General features: G+C 38.6%; 1 pseudogene; it reads left to right on the top strand.

The window, feature by feature from the left end:
• Nucleotides 1-3,284: 3,284 nt before the first annotated feature.
• On the top strand, nucleotides 3,285-4,546 carry LOC100723280 (olfactory receptor 10D3-like; annotated as a pseudogene).
• Nucleotides 4,547-6,311: the final 1,765 nt, after the last annotated feature.

Below are 6,311 nucleotides of genomic sequence, written 5' to 3'. Positions count from 1 at the left end.
TAGCAATCACTGGTATGGGGACTAGTCATTATTTGACAGTGTTTGAAAGTGTCAGGAATAAAAGTTTTAGAAATAATATTTTCTCCTTGCTTCTCAGGTAAAATATATCCAGTTAAGTTAGATTTTATCTAAGGCATCTAGTAGCTGTTTTAGAATAGCCCTGGGACAATTGTATTATCTTGGTTACATGAACCACTTGGTTATGAAAATAAATGAGACTATTTTGGCTCATAAATGCAAACCCTTTGACTTCAGTAGATACAGAGATGGGAGTCACCCACCTAAAGTTGGTACTAGAGAAACATTAACACCTCTTTGCTATTTTTCTCACCTCCATGCATTTACAGGAAAACAAGGCCCAGTAAAATATGAAAAGACATGTTGCCAATACCCTCCCTCGAAATGCTGTTCTTTGCTTCCAACAACCTTATCTCATAATTCTTGCCATAATTTTTCTTTATTTTTATTCCTTGGCCCTTTCTGATGCAGTTCTGAAAGTCTTTTTTTCATGAATATCTTCAGTTGTGCTGCAGTGACTGCATCAGTGTCCTGAATCAATTCAAAACATCATTTTCCATGATCATATTGAACTCAGGGAAGAGCCAGAAGTCACACCATGCCGATTTTGGTGAATAATGTGGATGAATAGGCATTGTGATAGTTACCCTAGTCTGCTTTTCCATTGGATGATATTTAGCAGCACTAATTACTGTGTCATTATACTACATAGGTCCATAATTGCATCAGCAAGTGGGAAGAAAAATAGGATCCTTGTGTCTAAATGTCCCCCTAAATGTTCATGCAGTCATGGAGGAGGCTGAATCTAGAATTTGTGATTGGTTCATGGTCCAATGCTGGGGCTAAGGGTGTGAATGCTACCCTAAATCTATGGTGAGTGGCCTCCATAAAATGTACGGGCTATAAAGAGGCTTATCCCAATTCTTCTTATGCTTGCTTCTGCTGTATTCCAGTGTCATGAAATGTTGACCACTGCCATATCCCACCCTGTCTTGGAGCCATCTGATTATGGGTTGATACCTCTTCAAATTATGACAAAAATAAAACTTTTCCGCTTTACCTTTGGATGTCATGTATATTGTCTAAGCAATGAGAAAGGTCACTAAGACAAAATTTGGTACAAGAGAACTGGGATTGTTTCTGTGACTTTACCTGACCATGTAATTCAGAAGCCTCTGGAAACAGCTTATGGGAAGAGTTTGGAAAGGAGGTGCCAGCTAAAAGAGTAAAGCTGAAATTTCATAGGTTTTTCTGTAATCAAGATTCTGATCAGACCTTAGAAGACCAAATGACTTGTGAAGACCAGTATCAGGAGGTCTTTTCTGGGAATATGGACTCCACTGAAAGAAGGAAACTTTGTCAGGGTTTTGCTCACTGAAATTAAGGGGCCAGCCTAATTAATTTGGAAGAAGAAATTTCAAGGAAGTTTAATGTTGAGGCAGTGGACTGGATACTTTTAGCTAGATTTATGTTGAGAATCAAGAGTAAAAAACCCCACAAAATGATTCAAAATGTTGCAGGTTTAGCTAGAAAGGAAGTTTCAATAAAGTTATAGGCCACAAAGATAGAGTAAAGGATTTGATCTTGATTGTTGAGAAAGAACATAATAGAAAAGGTAACTTGAAAGCATCACAAGAAGCAGCAGAACTCTACCATTTGCAGCATCAAAATTGCAAAAGTGAATGACTTCACTTTGAAAAGGAAGTGTAATCTGTCCATGTTCCAGCAGAATGCCAGCCTAAAGGGTTTGTTCCTTGGAATTGGATTCAAAGTGCTCAGTGACCCTAGAATTCAATCCCTACAGCCAAGAGAGAACAAAGACTTGCTGTTATTCCAGCTGGTATCAGACCTTGGCATACTTCATGTGGCACTGGTTTTAGGTGCATACAGAATGGAAGAATCGTAAGGTCATGGAAAATTCTGCTCAAATTTTAGAGGAAGGTCTGGGAGGACAAGCAAAGTGTCACTGAGAGGGCAGCATGTGAAGTTGTGAGTGTAAAGTTGAAGGCTCAGTGGAGATGCTATAAGTTTGGAAAAGCCAGGAACATGGATCATCTGAGGAAAACTTCAAGGAAGCACCCAAGTGGGCCCACGAGAGAAGTCATCAGTGCTACCACTGCCAGAAGAGAGGGGCCAGAGCCACTGAAGCCCTTCTGAATTCACATCTTGCCATAGATTGATTTAGATGCTACATGTGGATTTATAAGACTTAATGTATGTCCTGCTGGACTTTGGTCTTGATTTAGGTGCACTCCTTTGATTCATCCCATGTATAATTTTTGAAATGAAAAGGTGTACCTTGTACCATTGAATGCTGGAAGTGTTTAACTTTCTTTTCATTTGTACAGGGACTCACAGCTGAGTTTATCTTAAATCTCAGGAGAGATTTGGAACATGGGCTTTTCAACAATGCTGAAACTCAGTATTTGGCAACTCTTGGAAATGGATTAAATGTCTTTTATGTAAAGGAATGTACACAAATCCTCAGGGGACCATGGATGGAATGTTATGGTTTGTGTTTCTATATCTGCCAAAATCTGCACACAGTCATGAGAGCTGGGCTTTTCAGTGGTGATTGAATTTAGAGTTTGAGATTGACTCATAGTCCAGTGCTGGGATTAAGCATATGAGTGTTACACAAATTAATTTTTAAAAATCTGCCATAGACTGCTAACATAAACAACAGTGATTTACTGTCTCATATCCTTCTACTGTGACAGAGGAACAGAAAAAAAATTTCTATTGATCATGTCTTTATCTTTTAAAACCTTTGGTCTATTATTCCTTAAAAAATATTTTGCAGCATGACTGACCCTAGTACCAACATTTTTTTTGCAATAAGAAAAATCTATGAAAAGCTGAACTTGGTGGCACACTCCTGTAATCCCAGAACTTGGGAGGTTGGGGCAGGAGAATTGTTTGCCAGTTTGACGCAAGCCTGGGCTACAAAGTGAACTCATCACCATCCTGAAATTCATAGTGAGATTCTGTCTCAAAACAAAACAAACAGAAATCTCAGGGAAATCTACAAAACTAATCACTAAAACAAAACAACTAGCTGCAGCAACTATTAAGTTGTGTATGCCAATTTCACTCCATTTAAAATGCACTAGAGCTTGGACCAAACCTTTCATAGTTTAGAACCAAAAGATGCTATTTACATCTCATTTTTCAACTACGTTCTCTCACTGATAACTGTAACCAGGGAATTCTCCCACACTGTCTCATTTCTTTTTCTCCAAGAACCAGATCTCATGGATGTCAGGAACCACTCAGCAGTAACTGAATTCATTCTCCTTGGAATCCCACACACACAGGGGCTGGAGACAATGTTTTTTTTCTTATTCTTGTCTTTCTATGTCTGCACTCTCTTGGGAAACTTGTCCATCCTGGTGACTATTATTTCCTCTACTCGCCTTCACACACCCATGTATTTCTTCCTGGGTAACTTGTCTGTGTTTGGCATGGGATTCTTCTCTGTGACCTGTCCCAAAATGCTGCTCTACCGTGTAGGATTGAGCCAGCTCATCTCCTCCCAGAACTGTGTCACCCAGCTCTTCTTCTTCCACTTCCTCATCAGTGCTGAGAGCTTCTTTTTCATTGTGATTGCCTATGACCGCTTTGCTGCCATCTGTCACCCTCTGAGGTACACAATCATTATGAACTCCAGAGTCTGTGTGACCTGGCTGTGGGAACGTGGCTTTTGGGTTGCATTCACTCAAGTGTCTTGACCTTCCTCACTTTTACCTTGCCATACTGTAGTTCCAATGAGGTGAATCACTTCTTCTGTGATCTCCTTGCCCTCCTGCCCTTGGCCTGTGCGGATACATCCATGGCACACTGGGTGAGTTTCATAAACGTTAGCATAGTGTCCCTTGTCTGATTTCTCCTAATCCTAGCATCTTACACTCGAATCATGGTCTGTATTTTGAGCATTCCCACAAGGGAGGGCCGGCGTCGTGCCTTCTCCACCTGCAGTGCCCACCTCATCGCCATCCTCTGTGCCTATGGGCCCATCATCATGGTGTACCTGCAGCCCACACCCAACCCCATGCTGGGGACTGCAGTTCAAATCCTGATGAATCCGGTAGGACTGATGCTGAACCCTCTTATCTATACCTTGAGGAACAAGGAGGTAAAGAGGGCTCTGAGAAAACTACTGCACTGCTCCAGAGAAGCAGATGGATAAATGCCTGAGCCTGGGATTCTCCCTACAGTGGGATGGGAATTTCACTGCAGATTCCTCGCATCTGACACAGACAAGAAATTTTCAGCACATGCTGAATGTGTGCACCACTGTAGAATGATAATACCTGATGTATTTGTGTATTTTATACTATCTAGGTTCTGCTAATTCACCTGCAAAGCAGCATAGTCTTAACTGTGTTTGTTTTCCCATTCTATTGTGAAGAATCTCCTCCCATTGGAAGGCAGATTTTCCTTTCCTATGATTTTCCATTCTTTTCTACATTTACTGCCTCCAAACCATGTGTGAGTAAAACAGAGCCTTGAGAAAGACAGTAAATAGAAGGAAAACACACTGAAATAAATTATTGGAATAATTGTGGAGTATCTTTCTTTTAAAAGTATTAATCAATTGAATGGTGTTTTTAAGCTAAAATGTTTTATTGTTCTTCTCCATCTGCTTGGAAAAGGAATAATTCATCATCAAGTTGAGGCAGAGTTTCCTGTCTCTAATCTTGGGCTTCATGTCTAATTTCAATATTTGAAACTTCCTAGGACAAAAAAGAATTTGCCTCAGTTCAGAAGTAATAAGATTTTTGGTGACTCATCTCATGTATTTGGGTACTTTTTTATCTTCTTATTAGCAGAGTGTGACAATTAATGTGCTTGAGAAATGTTTTTTTTTTTTTAAAGTCAGATTGTTAGATACAGTCATCAGCTTTCCAACAAGCACTCAAGGTGTACAGATCTCCAGAGAATATTGCAAGGTTTCTGTGTAAGTATCCTTCATTAGACCCATTCTTTTGTGTATCTTTTACATTATTTAGCAAAATTCCTTTAAATACATTTTAAACAGCCTTCTAGAAATTGTAATGTTTATGGGACCTTCTGGGACCATAATTATGAAATATATTTTTTCGACATAAATTTAAGTGTTACCATTTTTTCTCAATACCTGAAACTGACTTTCAGCTCATTAAGATTCACATGACCTTGGGAGATTTGTTGAGGCTCCAATAATCACTCCATTATCTGCCAAATAATTCCATTCTTGCAGTTATGGAACTATATTCTGAATCTTAGCTCAGTGATAGTATTAGTGGTTCTGTACGCTGGCTTGTAGCACTGGGGAAAGACAAAGTGTAAACCCTCTGAGGTAAACTCTTTATTCTTTTTATATGTGACAAATGCATGTGTTTTACATTACAAATCCCTAGGCAGAAGGTATGTGAGCCAATGATTGGATTAGCAGTGTCCCAGAAGGAAGATATCATTCTCATTTTGCCTGATTTATTGCGCTAACTTCCTAAGGAGCCCATAATTTTTGCTGTTTTGAATCTTTGATCAAAAGGTAAAGCACTACACTATTAAAACACCATCTAGTGATGATGCTGTGTGACACAATGCAGCTAAATTCATGCCCACATTCTCTTGGCTCTCCTGGGAGCAAAGTCTGAATGACATAAATCATCTTTCAAACATTTCTGAATCCTTGAAACTAGAATATTTACAAATGTTTTAAATGTCCTCTTTAACAATTTCTTTAGATTTCTGTCTTTCATTCAGTAACAATTATATTATTTGTAGAGTCTTTTGTAATTATCAGATGTTATGGTAAAAGCAATACACCTGATCTCCCATCAATTCTCATGAAGAGTCTCTATATTTAATGTAATTTAGCTGGTATTTAGGAATACCTGATTTACAGTAGATTATAACATTCTGCTAATTCTATAAGATGAATAAGGTCTCTGAGATGAAAAGCCTGACATGTTATTACCTGTCTATGGTGTTAATACCAAACATAGTAAAATTGTATCTAGTGAACTCTTATAAAACTACAGAAAAAAAAAAAAAAAAAACTTTTCTCAGGGTTACCAAGTGCAGGTATTATTCCTGAGTAGTGTACTTACATGACCTCATTTGATTTTCACCACAATACCACAAAATACTGGTGTTAGCTGTGCCCTACTTTTTACATGAGAAAACCAAGATACAGAGAAAATAATTGTTACAGCTAACAAATCTCAAAGCCAAAATGAAAAGTCCTGACTAACATGCAAAGAGTTTTTGGAGGAATTACATTGGACAAAATGGATGCTTAGAGG

The sequence above is a fragment of the Cavia porcellus genome, unplaced genomic scaffold (assembly GCF_034190915.1).
Source record: "Cavia porcellus strain 051 isolate PalLab524CR breed Dunkin Hartley unplaced genomic scaffold, mCavPor4.1 scaffold_9, whole genome shotgun sequence".
Taxonomy (NCBI): domain Eukaryota; kingdom Metazoa; phylum Chordata; class Mammalia; order Rodentia; family Caviidae; genus Cavia; species Cavia porcellus.
Note: the sequence above shows the minus strand (reverse complement) of the source record. Positions and strands in the feature narration are given on the sequence as shown.